This window comes from Bison bison, unplaced genomic scaffold, assembly GCF_000754665.1.
Source record: "Bison bison bison isolate TAMUID 2011002044 unplaced genomic scaffold, Bison_UMD1.0 scf7180017864471, whole genome shotgun sequence".
Lineage (NCBI taxonomy): Eukaryota > Metazoa > Chordata > Mammalia > Artiodactyla > Bovidae > Bison > Bison bison.
In genome coordinates, this window is record NW_011495032.1 from 18893102 (window position 1) to 18910130 (window position 17029).

The 17029-nt window shown below is 40.0% G+C and overlaps 1 protein-coding gene across 2 annotated transcripts in view; it reads right to left on the minus strand.

The window, feature by feature from the left end:
* STK17B (serine/threonine kinase 17b) overlaps window positions 1-14001 on the minus strand; it is a 44268-nt gene extending 30267 nt beyond the window's left edge. Inside the window, exon 1 of one of the 2 annotated variants that reach the window (XM_010860868.1) lies at window positions 13982-14001. The gene's annotated coding sequence lies outside the window, so the exon portion shown is untranslated. Of the gene's footprint in view, window positions 1-7804; window positions 7908-13981 lie in introns of those variants that run through there. The other variant, XM_010860866.1, reaches the window with a different exon arrangement.
* Window positions 14002-17029: the final 3028 nt, after the last annotated feature.

Consider the following 17029-nt stretch of genomic DNA (forward strand, 5'->3'; position numbering starts at 1 on the left):
GCGGGGCAGGGCTCAGCGGTGAGGGGGTGCGGCAGGCGCCGGCCGTAGGAGGCTAGGCGGAGCTGCACAGCAGGTGGGGCGCTCCAGCAATGACGGCGAGAGAAGAGTGAGGTGGGCAGTAGCTTGACCGCGCAACGGCTGTAACTCCAACCGAGTGCATCCCGGCCTTCAGAGTGGTCAAGCCACTAGGACTGAGTATCTGCAGACTAGGGACCGGGAAGAAGCAAAATTAGTCGCTGCTTCGGACTCATTCCCAAACTTCTGTGCCTGTTTTCAGACTGTTCCCAGTCATCTTCCTTATCACCTGAACACACTCGGCCAGTGGAGACTCCAGTTTGCTATAACTTGGCAAGCATCAACATCGCTTGGGGATTTATGGAACTTGGGCTCCACCTCTCAAGTCCGCTCCAGCGAATTGAGGTCTTCTGAGGCGTGGCTGAAGTCAGTGTAGCTGCTGCTGCTGCTAAGTCACTTCAGTCGTGTCCGACTCTTAGCGACCCCATAGACGGCAGCCCACCAGGCTCCCCCGGCCCTGGGAGTCTCCAGGCAAGAGCACTGGAGTGGGTTGCCATTTCCTTCTCCAGTGCATGAACATGAAAACTGAAAGTGAAGTAGCTCAGTCGTGTCCGACTCTTAGCGACCTCTTGGACCGCAGCCTACCAGGCTCCTCTGTCCATGGGATTTTTCCAGGCAAGAGTACTGGAGTGGGGTGCCATTGCCTTCTCCGGAAGTCAGTGTAAGGAGAGTCCAAATAAGATGAATGACTGTTTATGCATTTAGGGTGCTAAGTGAGAAGATGAAAGCCCCTCAGCAAGCTACTCAGGGTATGTTATATATTCAAGAGAAAGAAAAATTTGCAAGTCTCGTGGAAGACACAGTTGAAGGCTATTTTAATAATTGTATAAGACTATTGGAAAAATAGGGCTAACCTGGTGGCTCAGTGGTAAAGAGTCTGCTTGTCAATGCTGAAGAGACAGGTTTGATCCCTGGTCTGGAAAGATCCTCTGGAAAAGCAAATGGCAACCCAATCCAGTATTCTTGCCTGGGAAATCCCATGGATAGAGGAGCCCCGAAGGCTACAGTCCATTAGCTTGTAAAGAGTTCACAACTTAGTGACTGAACAACAACAACATTGGGAACATATATGGGGAGGGGAATCGTGTTTTAACAGACTTCTCCAAGCAAATTCCCATCAAGCCATCCATTTCCTCTTCCATATTGTATTTTTTCCCAAGATAAGTACATAAAATGACTCACAAAAGTCTTCTTGTTACTTAACTGACTCATCCCAGTTTAATGTGTCTATTCCCTAAACCTTGTCACTTGGAGAATATTGCCTTCATCTATCTACTTTCTTGTTGCTAACAATTGGACTGACAAGCCTAAAGTTAAGATGGACAAAAAATAAAGCTGCATGCTGAAATGGATTTTTCAGCTATCGTTATCTAAGAATAAAAAAGCAGTGAGACTGTTGTTTCCATCTTTTCTTTTAGGAACACGGGGCAGTTCCTAGAAGGTTTAGCACTGGGCCAGTAACCTACAGAAATCTCATGCCTGCAGTATGGTGGTGATTTCTGTTTTGTCTATGCTTGTGTGTGTGTGTGTGTGTGTGTGGGTGTGTGTGTGTGTGTTTAATTCTGGACCTCCTCAGTGTCAACATTTGATCAATAGCCAGCTCTTAGCAGTCTCCTCACAGTCTATCTTCCCTTCTGTCACTAAATCCCATCTAACCACATCCCTTTACACTGCAGACCTTTCCCTCTCCCATCACTGCTTTAAACCAAACTTGCTTGTGATCACAAGCCCTCTGCTCTAACCAATCCCTGCTAGGCTGGTAAGTCTTTTCATGTCTTGTTTTTTCCTACCTCTGCCTAGGCTCCAGCTTTTCACCATCTTCCTCATCAGCACTTATTCATAAATTTCCAACTTGAAGAAGTTACACCCTCCAGAAATCACAAATCTTTACTGATTTCTGCTTTCTACTCCCAGCCTGATCATCTCTTTGCCCTCTGTTCCTAGGTGCAGGACTTATACTTGTTCCTTGTGTTTCTCTTATGTCCCTCAATAGATTGTTAATCCTTGCTCCTGGGGTCAGATTTGCCAGCTGGCACTTGTGTGCTTAGTTGCTCAGTCGTGTCTGAGTCTTTGCAACCCTGTGGACTGTAGCCCACCAGGTTTCTCTGTCCATGGGATTCTCCAAGCAAGAATACTGAAGACGGTTGTCATTTTCTTCTCCAGGGGATCTTTCCAACTCAGGGATTGAACCCATGTCTCCTATGTCTCCTGCATTGCAGTCAGATTCTTTACCTGCTGAATCATCTTATATCAAGAGCATTCAGCTATGCTTACTTGGTCTCAGGCTCTGTGGTACAAGTAACAAGAAATTCCTGGTATTGAGGAACAGGCTGTACCATCTGTGATTCTGCAGTAAAACTCAGGAGTCAAAACACCCTTTCATCCTACCTTATTTACTAAAGTCATTCATAGTCATGTCAAAGGTGCATGTCCTTGCCTTCATTCCTTGAGTGGGAAATCCCCATGTGACCTCCTGGTCATTCTGTGGTCACTGCCGCTGACCACACAGTTCCATAAACTGATCCTTGAACACCACACACTGACCAGAGATGGTGATTGTTATAGGCTGAATGTGTTTCCACCAAATTGATGCGTTGAGGTCCTAGCCCCCAGTACCTCAGAATGTGACACTGGAGATAGGGCCTTTATAGTCCATTGGGTGACAGAGTTGAACACAACTAAGTGACTGAGCATGTAGGCTAGAGCATACAGGTGGGCCAGAATCCAAGATGAGAAGATTACACCTCAGCAAAAATGAAAAGGCAGCCTACTGAATGGGAAAAATGTTTTCAAATCATGTATCTGATAAGGGGTTAATATCCAAAACACATAAAGAACTCATAGAACTCAATAGCAAAAAAAAACCCCAATCTGATTTAAAAATGGGCAATCTGAATATACACTTTTCCAAAGAAGACATACAGACGGCCAACATGTACTTGAAAAACATACTCAACGTCACTGATCATCAGGTAAATACAAATAAAAACCATAATGCAATATCACCTCACACTTCTCAGAATACTTATTATAAAAAAAAAAAAAATGTTGGTAAGAATGGGGAGAAAAAGGAACACTTGTACCCTGTATATGGGAATGTAAATTGGTGATGGAACTATGGGGGTTCCCTTGAAAATTAAAAACAGAACTGCCTTGTGTTCCAGAAATGTCACCTCCTGGTATTTATCTGAAGAAAATGAAAACATTAAGTGGAAAAGGTATATGCAGTCCATGTTCATTGCAGTATTATTTACAGTAGTCAAAATAGAGAAAATATAGAAACAACCTAAATGTCCATCAATAGATGACTGGATAAAGAAAAAAATATTATACACACACACACAATGGAATATGATTCAGCCATAAAAATGATGAAATCTTGCCATTTATCCAATATAAATGGACATCGAGGGCATTATTCTAACAGAAATAAGTCAGACAGACAAAGACAAATACTGTATTATCTCACTGACACATGGAATTAAATACAAAACAACACACACACATACTCACACCAAGTTTGTAGATACAGAAAACAGACTGATCATTGCCAGAGGCAGGGACTGGAGAGTAGGAGAAAAAGGTGAAGGGGTCAAAAGGTACAAGCTTACAGTTATAAAATAAACAAGTCATGGGGATGTAATATACGCCATGGTGACTATAGTCACCGTATTACACTATATTGCACATTTAAGAGTTGCCAATAGAGTATATCTTAAAAGTTCCCATAACTGGAAAAAGATTTTTTTTTTTTGTAACTATGTAAAGTGACAGATGTTAACTACATTTATTGTGGTGATCATTTGGCAATATACACAAATATCAAATCTTACGTTGTACAGCTGAAACTAATGTCAATTATACCTCAATTTACAAAAAAAAAAAAAAAACTTTTGAAAAATGGATTATGACACAGATTACACAGACTAAAGGACAACCACTGGAGGACACAGTCAGAAAGTGGTCATCTGTAAAACAAGGCGAGAGGCCTCAGAAGAAACTTAAACCATTGACTTCTGGCCTCAAGAACTGTGAGAAAATTTATTTCTGTTGTTTAAGCCAACAAGCCTATGGTATTTGTTATGGCAGCCCTAGAAAACTAACACAGTGGTGCTCCTCAGTCACTCCAAGGGAACCCAAGAAATGACCAGGGATGGAGATCTTTTCTGATCATGCCAGCACACTCACCACATTCTCTCTAGGGAAAGTGACTCTCCCCAGTCACACAGGTCAGTCAACACATGCTGACCACATGTCAGTATGATATACTCTGCATGTAAGTTAAATAAACAGGTTGACAACATATAGCCTTTCCCAATTTTGAACCCATCCATTGTTCCATGTTTGGTTCTAACTGTTACTTCTTGACCTGCATACAGATTTCTCAGGAGATAGGTAAAGTGGTCTGGTATTCCCATCACTTTAAGAATTTTCTACAGTTTGTTGTGATCCACACAGTCAAAGGCATTGGCATAATCAATGAAGCAGAAGTAGATGTTTACCTGGAATTCCCTTGCTTTCTCTATGATCCAACAAATGTTGACTATTTGATCTCTAGTTCCTCTGCCTTTTCTAAACCTGGATTATGTGTTTGGAAGTTCTCAGTTCACATACTACTGAAGCCTAGCTTGAAGGATTTTGAGCATAACCTTACTAGCATGTGAAATGAGTGCAACTGTATGGTACTTTGAACATTCTTTGGCATTGCCCTTCTTTGGGATTGGAATGAAAATACCTTTCCTGTGGCCACTGCTGAGTTTTCAGAATTTGCTGCCATATTTTGTGCAGCTCTTTAACAGCATCATCTTTTAGGATTTGAAATAGCTCAGGGGGAATTCCATCACCTCCACTAGCTTGGTTCCCAGTAATGTTTCCTACTTGACTTCACCTTCCAGGATATCCGGCTCTTGGTGAGTGACCACACCATCGTGGTTATCAGGGTCATGAAGACCTTTTCTGTACAGTTCTTCTGTGTATTCTTGTCACCTCTTCTTACTCTCCTCTGCTTCTGTTAGGTCCTTACTGTTTCTGTTATTTTTCGTGCCTATCCTTGCATTAAATATTCCCTTGATATCTCCAATTTTCTTGAAGAGATCTCTAGTGTTTCCCATTCTATTATTTTTCTCTATGTCTTTGCATTGTTCATTTAAGAAGGCCTTCTTATCTCACCCTGATATTCTCTAGAATTCTGCTTTCAGTTGGGTATATCTTTTCCTTTCTCCCTCGACTTTCACTTCTCATCTTTCCTCAGCTATTTATAAAGCCTCCTCAGACAACTACTTTGCCTTCTTGCATTTCTTTTTTTTAGAGATGGTCACTGACTCCTGTACAATTTACAAACCTCCATCCATAGTTCTTCAGAAACACTGCCTACCAGAACTAATCCCTTGAATCTATTCATCTTCTCCACTGTATAATCATAAGGGATTTGATTTAGGTGATACCTGAGTGACCTAGTGGTTTTCCATACTTTCTTCAATTTAAACCTGAATTTTTCAATAAGGAGCTGATGATCTGAGCCAGAGTGAGCTCCAGGTCTTGTTTTTGCTGACTGTATAGAGCTTCTACATCTTTGGCTGCAAAGAATAATTAATCTGATTTTGGTACTGATCATCTGGTGATGTCCATGTGTAGAGTCATCTCTTGTGTTGTTAGAAGAGAGTGTTTTCTATGAGCAGTATGTTCTTGTGACAAAACTCTGTTAGCCTTTGCCCTTCTTCATTTTGTATTCCAAGGCCAAACTTGCCTGTTAGTCTGGATATCTCTTGACTTCCTACTTCTTCATTCCAGTCCTCTATGATGAAAAGGACATTTTTTTTTGGTGTTAGTTCTAGAAGTTGTTGTAGCTCTTCATAGAACTGTTCAACTTCAGCTTCTTTAGAATTACTGGTTGGGGCATAGACTTGGATTTCTGTGATATTAAATGATTTGCCTCAGAAACAAACTGAGATCATTGTGTCATTTTTGAGATTGTATCCAAGTACTGCAGTTTGAACTCTTCTGTTGACTCTGAGGGCTACTCCATTTCTTCTAAGAGAATCTTGCCCAGCATCAAGCTTTACTTTCACCACCAGACACATCTACAAATGAGCATCATTTCCACTTTTCCCAGTCAGTTCTTTCTTTCTGGAGCTATTAGTAATTGCCCTCCACTCTTCCCAGTAGCATATTGGACACCTTCAGACCTGGGGGGTTCATCTTCTGGTATCATATCTTTTCGCCTTCATACTGTTTATGGGATTCTTGTGTTAAGAACACTGGAGTGGTTTGCCATTTTCCCCTCCAGTGGATTACATTTTGTCAGAACTCTTCACTCTGACCCGTCCATCTTGGGTGGCCTTGCAAGCCATAGCTCGTAGCTGCCCTGAGTTATGCAAGCCCCTTCACCATAACAAGCCTGTGATTTATGAAGGGGCATGATCACATTAAAGGTAAAAATAGATGAAATGAATTTTAGTAATACATTTACCTAATCCCATATATCTAAAATATCATCTGTCATTTCAACATGAGAAATGATTAATGAGATATTTTGGTTTGGCTTCCTGGTGGCTCAGACTGTAAAGTATCTGCCTGCAACACGGGAGATCCAAGTTTGATCCCTGGGTTGGGAAGATCTCCTGGAGATACTTTGCATCCTTTTTTTATATTGTCTTAAATCTGGTGTATTTTATATGTACATCTCAATTTAGACCCTAAATTTTCATCAGAAACACTTGATCTGTATTTACATTGTACAAAATTTGAAAGAAAGTGAAAGTGGCTCAGTCATGTCCAACTGTTTGTAACCCCATGGACTGTAGCCTGCCTTGCTCCTCTGCCCATGGAAGTCTCCAGGCAAGAATAATGGAGTGGGTAGCTGTTCCCTTCTCCAGGGGATCTACCCAACCCAGAAATCAAACCCAGGTCTCCCACATTGCAGGCAGATTCTTAACCAACTGAGCCACCAGGGAAGCCCAAGAATACTGGAGTGGGTAGCCTATCCCTTCTCCGGGGGATCTTCCTGACCCAGAAATCAAACTGGGGTTTCCTGCATTGCAGACAGATTCTTTACCAACTGAGTTTAGGGAACCACTGAAAAAAGACTCATATCCTTACCTTGTTTCAAATGTAAAAGTTTTTAGTAACTGAATACAGCACCACTTTCTGATTTCAAATTTAATTAAAGTGACAGAATTATAGGTCCATCACATTACAAATGTTCCATAGCCACATGTGGCTGGCAGCTCCAGTACTGGACAGCACAAGTCCAAAGGGCTAGACACATGTTTGCTAATTGCCTCTGAACCTTAAACTGTTTAATGCAGTAGATACAGTGTAGGTTCTTGGTACATCATGGCATCAGAGCAGTTAGGAACTTCAAAAACCCTTAAGGTTCAGTAGTCCTATTTCCTTATATTAGAAGAAAGAGTAGCTAGAATGGGAGAAGTTAAGTAACTTGCAGAAGATCATACAATTAGACTATTGGCATTCATCTGGACAAGAATTTAGGTCTCCTTATTTTTAATGCTGAGGTCTTTCTACCTCATTATGTCAGACATTCTTCAGGAAGAAAGAGGATTTTTAAATTTACTTGACTAATCACTTGAATAATATAGGCAAAGAAAAACATACTTATAATCTAGTTGCATTTGTATAACCTGATAAAGACAGGGCATGCTAGAGTATTTAAGGCCTTCTTCCACTGTGGTCTGGGAGCCAGGTGGTCTAATCTGTCAATCCAGCTTACCTCTGTTTATCACTGCTTCCTCTGCTTGCAGCCGCCTCACTGCACATCTCTTCCTCCCGCCCCTGGAGCATCCGGCCACATTTTTCTGTCTGCACCTGTCCTCTCCCAGCTGTCTACCACAATTTGTTTAAGGCTGTGCTTCAGAGAGTCCTTTATATTTGCAAATCAAAGTATTCAGTAGAAACTGCAGCAAAGTTGGAAACGAGCTTTTATCCAGCCACAAACACACCAAACTCTGAGGTCCTGCTTCCTGAGGGTGATTGTGTGTGTGTGTGAGAGAGAGACAGAGAGAGAGGCAGGCGAGAAGATGGATGTGTGGTTAAGCGTGTGACACCAGACAGACCTGCACTCAAGTCCCAGCGCCACCATTCCTAGGTGTGTGGCCTTGGGCAATCCTCGTCTCCTCCCCTGCAGAATGAGGACAGTAGGAATAGCTGCCTCCAGGAGATTTCAGTGTGAAAGAGTGCACAGAGAGCCCAGTGCCTGACAAGAGGAAGCCCCCACTTCATACAAGCTGATGTTACTTTCCAGTGGTCTTCAGGCTCCCTGAGGATGAGGACTATGTGTATCAGGCTCAATACTGCATCTTGTGACTAGCAAAATCCCTGAGACATAGTAGGTCCTAAACGAGTATTTGTCAAATGATGTTATAAGATACTTATGATTTCCCTCAAATCTTCTAACTGATGCTAAGAGAGAGAAATGGGTAGGGGGGGAGCGGGGGCGACATGGTGATAAGGAAAGGGGAGAGCGAGGTAGCTGCTTCCCTCTTCAGAATCTACCTGGCGGTGACACCGGGCTCAAAATGAAACTGTAAGTTCAACAAATAGTGACGTCCACAGGGTTATGCAAGACAAAAGAATTAGAGTCATAGTGTTCAAAGGGGAAGAGATATGGAGTGGAGCAAGTAAATATACAGTGTAAAATTGTCATTGATTTGATTTGAGTAGATAAATGTCTACAGGTTCTGTCCAACAAAGCACCTCCTTTTGTACTTCTAAGACACTTCTTTTACCAACTGCATATTCCGTGAATCTTGACCTGGTGTCACATTCCCCAGCACACATGACAGGTAAGAAATAGTAAAGCTTCCAGGAATCTTTCACTAAGCAAGTCTTCTTATAACAAGAAGGCACATGTATAGATAAGGCAGAGCTAACTTTTAACCTCCTTATTGGAGGTGACCTTGGCCTCAACTGGCTAAAGGTGACAACAGGAGCATTGAGTAGGCTCATCTACTCCACTAGCTGAGTCCTTTCCTGGCATGAAAATGTTGGTAATTTGGGAAATGATAATGATGATCATTAGATGTACAAGTATAGTAAATACAAGAGGAGGGGCTAGAATGATCCATGTGACAATGAATTCATATAAGAGACATTGAGAATATTCAAAGCATCCTTGAGTGTTTTCAGTAGTTAGCCTTCCCTTTAGATTTAGAGTGTCACTTTATATCTTAATGTAACAAAAAGAGATATAAGTATAGAGCTGTTCAGAAACCCTTTAAAGGGCATAGTTTATGAGAAAGTGGGTCTGTAGTTTACTAACTATGAGATTTTGAGCAGGTTATAATATCCCTATGCCTCTCTTTTTTTCATCTGTAAAGTATAAATTATAATATGCTTACCCAATAGTGTATATAGTTACAATTGGTCATAAATTCTGATCCTGGCTGTGTTCTAAATTTGCTGTTTTTGTTAATATTTACTCCTCACACTCCTGTGAGTAAAGTGCTATATTTGCCTGCTTTAACAATAAGAAACTTCAAGAGACAAGGAAGTTACATACTATATAACTGTAACCTGAGTTACTCGTAGAATAGTAACAAGATTTAAGCTTACTCTGTATAAGGCCTTTTACTGTGGACAGTATATAACTGTGGCTATGAACAATAGAGTACAGGTTCTTGGATGTTTAATTCACCTTAGTCACTGGAGTTCTGGCTCTTTTCATTCTTTTGTTTCCACTCATACCTCCATTCCAAAATTCCTTCACTGTTAAAATAATTTTACAAGTATATAACAAATACAAGAGGAGAAGGGTGTAGAATGATCCATGTGCAATGGATTAGAGTTAGAGATATTGGTATGAACTAATGTTTAGTTTAATATAGATGCAGATGTTTACATATAGATTTATTTATAGATATCTGTGTGTATGTGGGTTAAGACACATATCTTCTTGCTCTGTCAGCTGAGAGCACATAAAAGCAATGACACCCCAAGAGCAATAAGTACACCTCTCACTCGTGTCTTGGTTTCCAATACTGTTCTTCAACAAAAGGAAACAAAGCTCTTTGGAGAAATTGATGCTTCTAGGACTGGGGCAGGACACACACAGCTGTGCCTGGAACACTGTGTAGCATGAGAAAGAAGGAAGTGCAAACCAACCAACCAACCAACCAACAAAACGACCACACAATGATGGTGGTGTGTCAAGGGGATTCAGGTGCCAACTGGACAAGCCCCAGTGATCAAAGCTAGAACAATTTGAGCTATACAATAAATGAAGTACTAGTGGATTATATACCAAAGTATAAAGTAAATATCTGTGAGTACATATAAATATAAATGATTGAATAAATAAATGGGAAAGAATAGACAAACCTCTCATGCAGAATTATGAACAGTTTATGTAGCCACTCCACCCTCAAGTTGGCAGTCTAACTCTCCACTTCTTAAGTATGGGCTGTGCATAGTGACTTTCTTCCAAGGAGCACCTGTGGCGGATTCATGTTGATGTATGGCAAAACCAATACAATATTGTAAAGCAATTAACCTCCAATTAAAATAAATAAATTTATATTAAAAAAAAACCCAAAGAGCACAGTATGGAAATGGAGAAGAAAAGAGTAACTTTATGGTGAAGACCATGAAAAATAGTACATCAAGCCTGGGGATCAAAGTTAACACCAATAGTTGTAAATCATTTTGATAATACGTACCCATTATTTGATGTAATGCAAATGACATGTTGCCTCTGTGGTCTTCTTCCACAAAACCCATAACCCAGTTTAACCATGAGAAAAACATCAAGACAAATCAGTTGAGAGACATCCTACAAAATACTTGACCTACAAAATACTTCTCAAAACTGTCAAGGTCATCAAAACAGAGGTAAGTCTGAGAAACTGTCACAATCAAATGGAACCTAAGATGAATGATGACTAAACATAATGTGGTGCCCGAGATGGAATCTTGGAGCAGACAAATGACACTAAACAAGAGATAAGGAAATCAGAATAGACTATGAACTTTAGTTAACAGTAATGCATTAATCACTAATATGACAAAATGTGCCTTACAGGTGTAAGACACTATCATAGGGGACTGGTTGTGCAGTACACTCTGGACTATTATTGCAATGATTATGTAAATCTAAGTGTTAGTCACTCAGTCATGTCCCACCCTTTGCAACCGCATGGACTATAGCCTGCCAGTTCCTCTGTCCAAGGAATTCTCCAGGCATGAATACTGGAGTGGGTAGCCATTCCCTTCTCCAGGGGATCTTCTGGACCCAGGGATCAAACTCGGGTCTCCTGCATTGCAGGCGGATTCTTTACTGTCTGTAAATCTAAACCTGTTCTAAAATAACAAGGCTGTTTAAAAAAAGTAAATGAATCTGTCATTGCTTATAATATGCAAATTTAGAGAACTATAGAGTTAGAAATTAGAGTTGGAAATAACCTGTGAGATCAAAGGAGAGGACCAAACCCCACTGAACAACCAAAATAGAGTCCTGCAAAACCCCACTGAACAGCCAAAATAGAGTCCCGCTATTATTTTTGCAGTCTATTAAAAATATCATTATAATAATAATTGATACAGGTTCTATCCTGCCAACCTCAAGCAAAATTTCCAAGTCTTGGATAAAAATATATATGTAGATGTAGAACAGGATCCAGAGAATTGTGTGCTTCAATATAATATATATCACCTAATTACAATCACAAAGTAAATCTTTCATCTAACAATTCTCAAACTCTGTTAGGGAGACCCCAGTACCTTTTAATGAATCTCCAACATCAAAACTATTTTCATAATAATATTAAGATGGTATCTACCCTTTTCACTCTTATTCTTTCACAAGTGTATGGTTTAGTTTTCCAGAGATTACAGAATGTGTGATACTACAAAAGGTTAATGTAGAAGCAGTTATGAGAATCCAACTGCTTCCTATTAAGCTAGAAATCAGACAAATTGCAAACATGGAAAATAGTACCATCCTTATTCACGTTCTTTGTTTTGGGTAGTAAAGCTATTTTTCATAAAATATAGGAAAAGGAGTACATCAAGATGGTATATTGTCACCCTGCTTATTTAACTTATATGCAGAGTACATCATGAGAAACACTGGGCTGGAAGAAGCACAAGCTGGAATCAAGATTGTTGGGAGAAATATCAATCACCTCAGATATGCAGATGACACCACCCTTATGGCAGAAAGTAAAGAGGAACTCAAAAGCCTCTTGATGAAAGTGAAAGAGGAGAGTGAAAAAGTTGGCTTACAACTCAACATTCAGAAAACTAAGATCATGGCATCTGATCCCATCACTTCATGGCAAATAGATGGGGAAACAGTGGAAACAGTGTCAGACTTTATTTTGGGGGGCTCCAAAATCACCGCAGATGGTGACTGCAGCCATGAAATTAAAAGACGCTTACTCCTTGGAAGGAAAGTTATGACCAACCTAGATAGTATATTGAAAAGCAGAGATATTACCTTGCCAACAAAGGTCCGTCTAATCAAGGCTATGGTTTTTCCAGTGGTCGTGAATGGATGTGAGAGTTGGACTGTGAAGAAAGCTGAGTGCCGAAGAATTGATGCTTTTGAACTGTGGTGTTGGAGAAGACTCTGGAGAGTCCCTTGGACTGCAAGGAGATCCAACCAGTCCGTCTTAAAGGAGATCAGCCCTAGGTGTTCATTGGAAGGACTGATACTGAAGCTGAAACTCCAGTACTTTGGCTACCTCACGCGAAGAGTTGACTCATCGAAAAAGACCCTGATGCTGGGAGGGATTGGGGGCAGGAGGACAAGGGGATGACAGAGGATGAGATGGCTGGATGGCATCACCAACTCGATGGACATGAGTTTGAGTGAACTCCAGGAGTTGGTGATGGACAGGGAGGCCTGGCGTGCTGCGATTCATCGGGTCACAAAGAGTTGGACACGACTGAGTGACTGAACTGAACTGACTAAACTGATGTTGACATAATTGTTTTACTGATATGTAATTGTTACTTTAAGGTAATACATCTTTTTAAAATTCCTCCTAATTCATACATATGATAAATATTGATAGAAATTACCTATATCAGCAAAAACTCTTTGAGATCTTTAGTAATTTTTGAATGTAGAAAGTTTGAGAACTGGAAAGATGGAGAACTGTACTAATCATAGTGACCAGTTTGCTCTTTCAGCTTTGGGACACTTGTCATTCTATTGTCACCTTGTATCTCAACCCCTCCAGCATTTTAAGAATTCCTCACCTTCTGAGTTTATAGAAGTGAAAGTGCCCCATACTCATGTTTCCAGCCTCCCTTGCGGCTAGATCAGAAGCAATTACCTTAGGTCCTATCAAACTACCTGAACACATTGAGCCTTAGAATCTGGAGAAAGTGAGGCTGGGGCCAGACACAGCTTTATAATGGAAGCAGAAGTGGCAAGGAGATAAAGTCCTAGAGGCAGTAGCTCTAATGCACCTCGATAGTCCACTGTTGTGTCAACAGCACATATTGCTGTAGACTCCTATATTTCGGCAGCAGCAGTGTCCTTACCTGAACAATCTACTTATGTGAATCTGGCTATTATTCCTGGTTATCTTGTCCTGACACTGACTCTCCAGCTGGAATCTCTGTTCTATGAGCTGCACAGTATGCTTTAAATAATATTCCTTTTCAACTTCAAACATCCAAAGATGCTTAATGCTTGCAATTAATAACTCTGACTATTCTACCAAAAACTGGTTTCTTAGTTAACTTCCATCCTGACCTCTTTCAACATCAGCCTTTCTGAAATTCCATAAGTGAACCAAGATTAATTAAAGGAAATAAAAAGCAAAATAAACTTACCCTTTACTTTATCTACTACAGAAAACAAGTAACTACACAAATAAATTTAAATGTTTACCATTTTGAAAGATGAAAATAACTTTTGGCCTTCTAAACTTTTACTTACGTTTTGGAATCATGATCCAACTTTCAACCAGCACAGTATAAGATTTTCATGTGTTACTTCCCAGTTATGTAATTTCTATAAAACAAGCAAGAGGCTCTGAAGAGAATGACTTATGACACAATGCCATGTGCTTAGTTCATTATAAGTCATTTCAAGGACCTCCAGTCATTCCGAGCCAATCAAAACAGAAATGTTCTAACACATTTGAGAGTATCTTGTTTTATAGAGTGCTTAAGAAAGGCAAGAAAAGCACACTAGATTTCAAATGTACCAAATTACCCAGAAAGGATTTTGAAACTGGTTCCTGTTAGGTTACTTTTCTTTATTATTTAATGTGGTATATAAAATATAATTCTTTTCTGTTTGAGCTCCTAGGACCTGGAATGGTTCTGCCTTTTAAAATTTGGCAAGCAAATTACAAAATATTTTTATTCTGCTCATTTTCTTGCTAGATTTCAAAAGTGAGAAGTATGAAGACAAGTTAGGCTCTACAGATCTCCCAATTTCATGCTAACTCAGATTAAGAGGGGCTTAAATTAATTTTGACTAGAAAAAGCATCTTCTACAATTGAAATACTACCTTAGATTAAGGATCCTTTGAAGTAGTGTCTCGAAATAATTTAGCAAAAACATATGGGGGCAGTAATCCATTGCTTTTCTGTCTCATGCTCTTTGCCCAGGTTTGAGTTTAGGGTCTTGGATCTGGATATTTCCACATTTAACTTCTCAGAGGAAAGTTCTGTTTACAGGAGAAGTCAACAGAAAAGCATTCATCAGCACACCTTACCTTGAGAAAAATAGGTTGAGGAATTGAAAAACAGGCAGATGTAACGACCAGTGATAACCTACTTCTTGCAAACCTAATTTGGGGGTGCATCTTTTAAAATATGAGGTTTTTGAGGGTGTATTTGAGAGAAGCTGCAGAGACAAACTCATTTGTCTTTATATCTTCCTGTCTCTTACCTAGGGTGTATTTTTTTCTCTACTTGTTAAGAACAGGAAATTGCAGAACAAAGATTTGATCAGTTCTCATCACTTCAATGAGACTTGCTCAGTTTAACTTTGGCCAACAGCACCTATATTTTTGCCCAAATAAATTACACAATGCATCACAATAGACTAGTTTTATGTAGTTTTAAATTATCTTTTAATCTCCCAAGCCTGGAGTTCTTCTCACTATTAAAAGCCTATCTCTGAGAAGGTTGCCCTTTCAAAGTAAAAATAAGCAATACCTTTGAGACATTTTCCATTACTGGTTGACCTAGAAAAATCCCCTTCTCGCAGCTCAGTCCTGAGCAGGTATAAGAAACTTCCCAGCCAGTCATGCATGTGAACGTGGCACAGGATAGACTAGTATTAATAGCACCTGAAGTCTAGACAGTATTTTAGAGTGAATAGAGAGTTTTCACACACAATATTTTGTCTGAGCTTCAACAACCCTGCATTTACTATAAGCAAGGCTAGAACTGTTCCCTATTAAAAATGAGAATGGGCTCTGAGAGTGACTTTTCCAAGTGAGGTGAGGGCTCAGCCTAGAACTGCAGACTGTAGACCTGTCTGGGCCACCCCTGAGAGAGAGGACTATCCAGAGAGCAGAATCATCTGACTATTGTTCTCTCCTCTCCCACCCCGGCCGTTTACTGAAACATTACAGGAAGCCCAACAACAGAGCAACCATGAACAATGGAGAGGATAGGAGAGCCCAAAGGCCAGATGGCAAGGCAGGCTGAGCCCCCAGAGGTTGCAGCACCAGGAGTCCTGGTGTCACCCCAAGCTTAGTGTTTACTTCTCCCCAACCGGCCTGGTCAGGTTTATTCCCTGGATTGCCTGAGGTCATTTTGGGTGAGAATTAAGAAAATCAGGAATGATTTATCACCTAAAGAAATAAGATTTAGCACAGAACTAAGAATTCCAAACCAACAGCCAAGGTTTGAGAAAGAAATTTAAAAGAAAGGAATGTACCTGCTTTTAAAAGCTGAAATTTCTGTGGTGAGACTATCTAAGTACACAGGATTTAAGTTTTGTAGTGAAATGACAGGAATGTTCTAAATAAAGCATGGCAATACTTCTTCATGCAAAATGCTAAGTATATATCATTTCATTTAATTCTTACCACCTGCCTTGAGGTCACCGTTATTATTCTTGGTTCTCATGTGAGGAAGCTCAGGCTCAGAGAAGTTGAATGACTGGCTTAAGGTCATACAGCTAGAAATGCAGACACAATTTGAACTCAGATGACAAATCCAACGTCCTGCTCAGTATACTGCACTGCATCCTAAGTAGTAGGTTACTTGTTCTCATTTTTTATTTCCCTTTGTGTCCCATCTTCATGACTCATTCTATTATACAGATGAGTTTTTAAAAAATATTTTATTTTCCTTGTTTATTAGCTGGAAAAATTTTTATTAAGAGACATTTACAATCATCCATTCTTTAGTTTCCTGCAAGTACAACAAAGTTTATTAGGAAAAGTCAGAATAAATTAAATCTGTAACAGCTTACAAAATAATGAGTTTGTATTACTATAGCAAAAAGCTACTTACCTGGTATCTAACTTCTAAGAAACAGGAAGTATGCAAACAACTCTTCTGAGGAGCAGAATAGATGTTACAACAAGCATTCATATGTGAGAAGATTCACTTTGGTGGTGATTATGTCTTTTATGTGTACTCTGTAATTATTTGGGATGTTATAAGACTTCAATGATAGGATACTGCAGAAGCTTTCCCTCTGATCTTCCAGTGACTGACTGCTCTTCCACCTCCAGTTCTTACCTGTCCATTGCTGTGCCCTGTTCTTTATAGCACTTTTTATCATAATTAATAATTATGGATTTATTTGCTTACTACCTCTCTTCCTCATGAGACTGTAAACTCCCAACAGACATGAATTATGACTGCTTTATTCATCAGTGTTTCCCCAGCACCTATCATGGTGCCTGGAACATAGTAGCAATTCAATAAATGTTGATTCGATGGATGGATAGACGGATAGACGGACGATGGGTGGATGAATGGAGGGACAGACGTGTGAATATTCCCAGTTGCC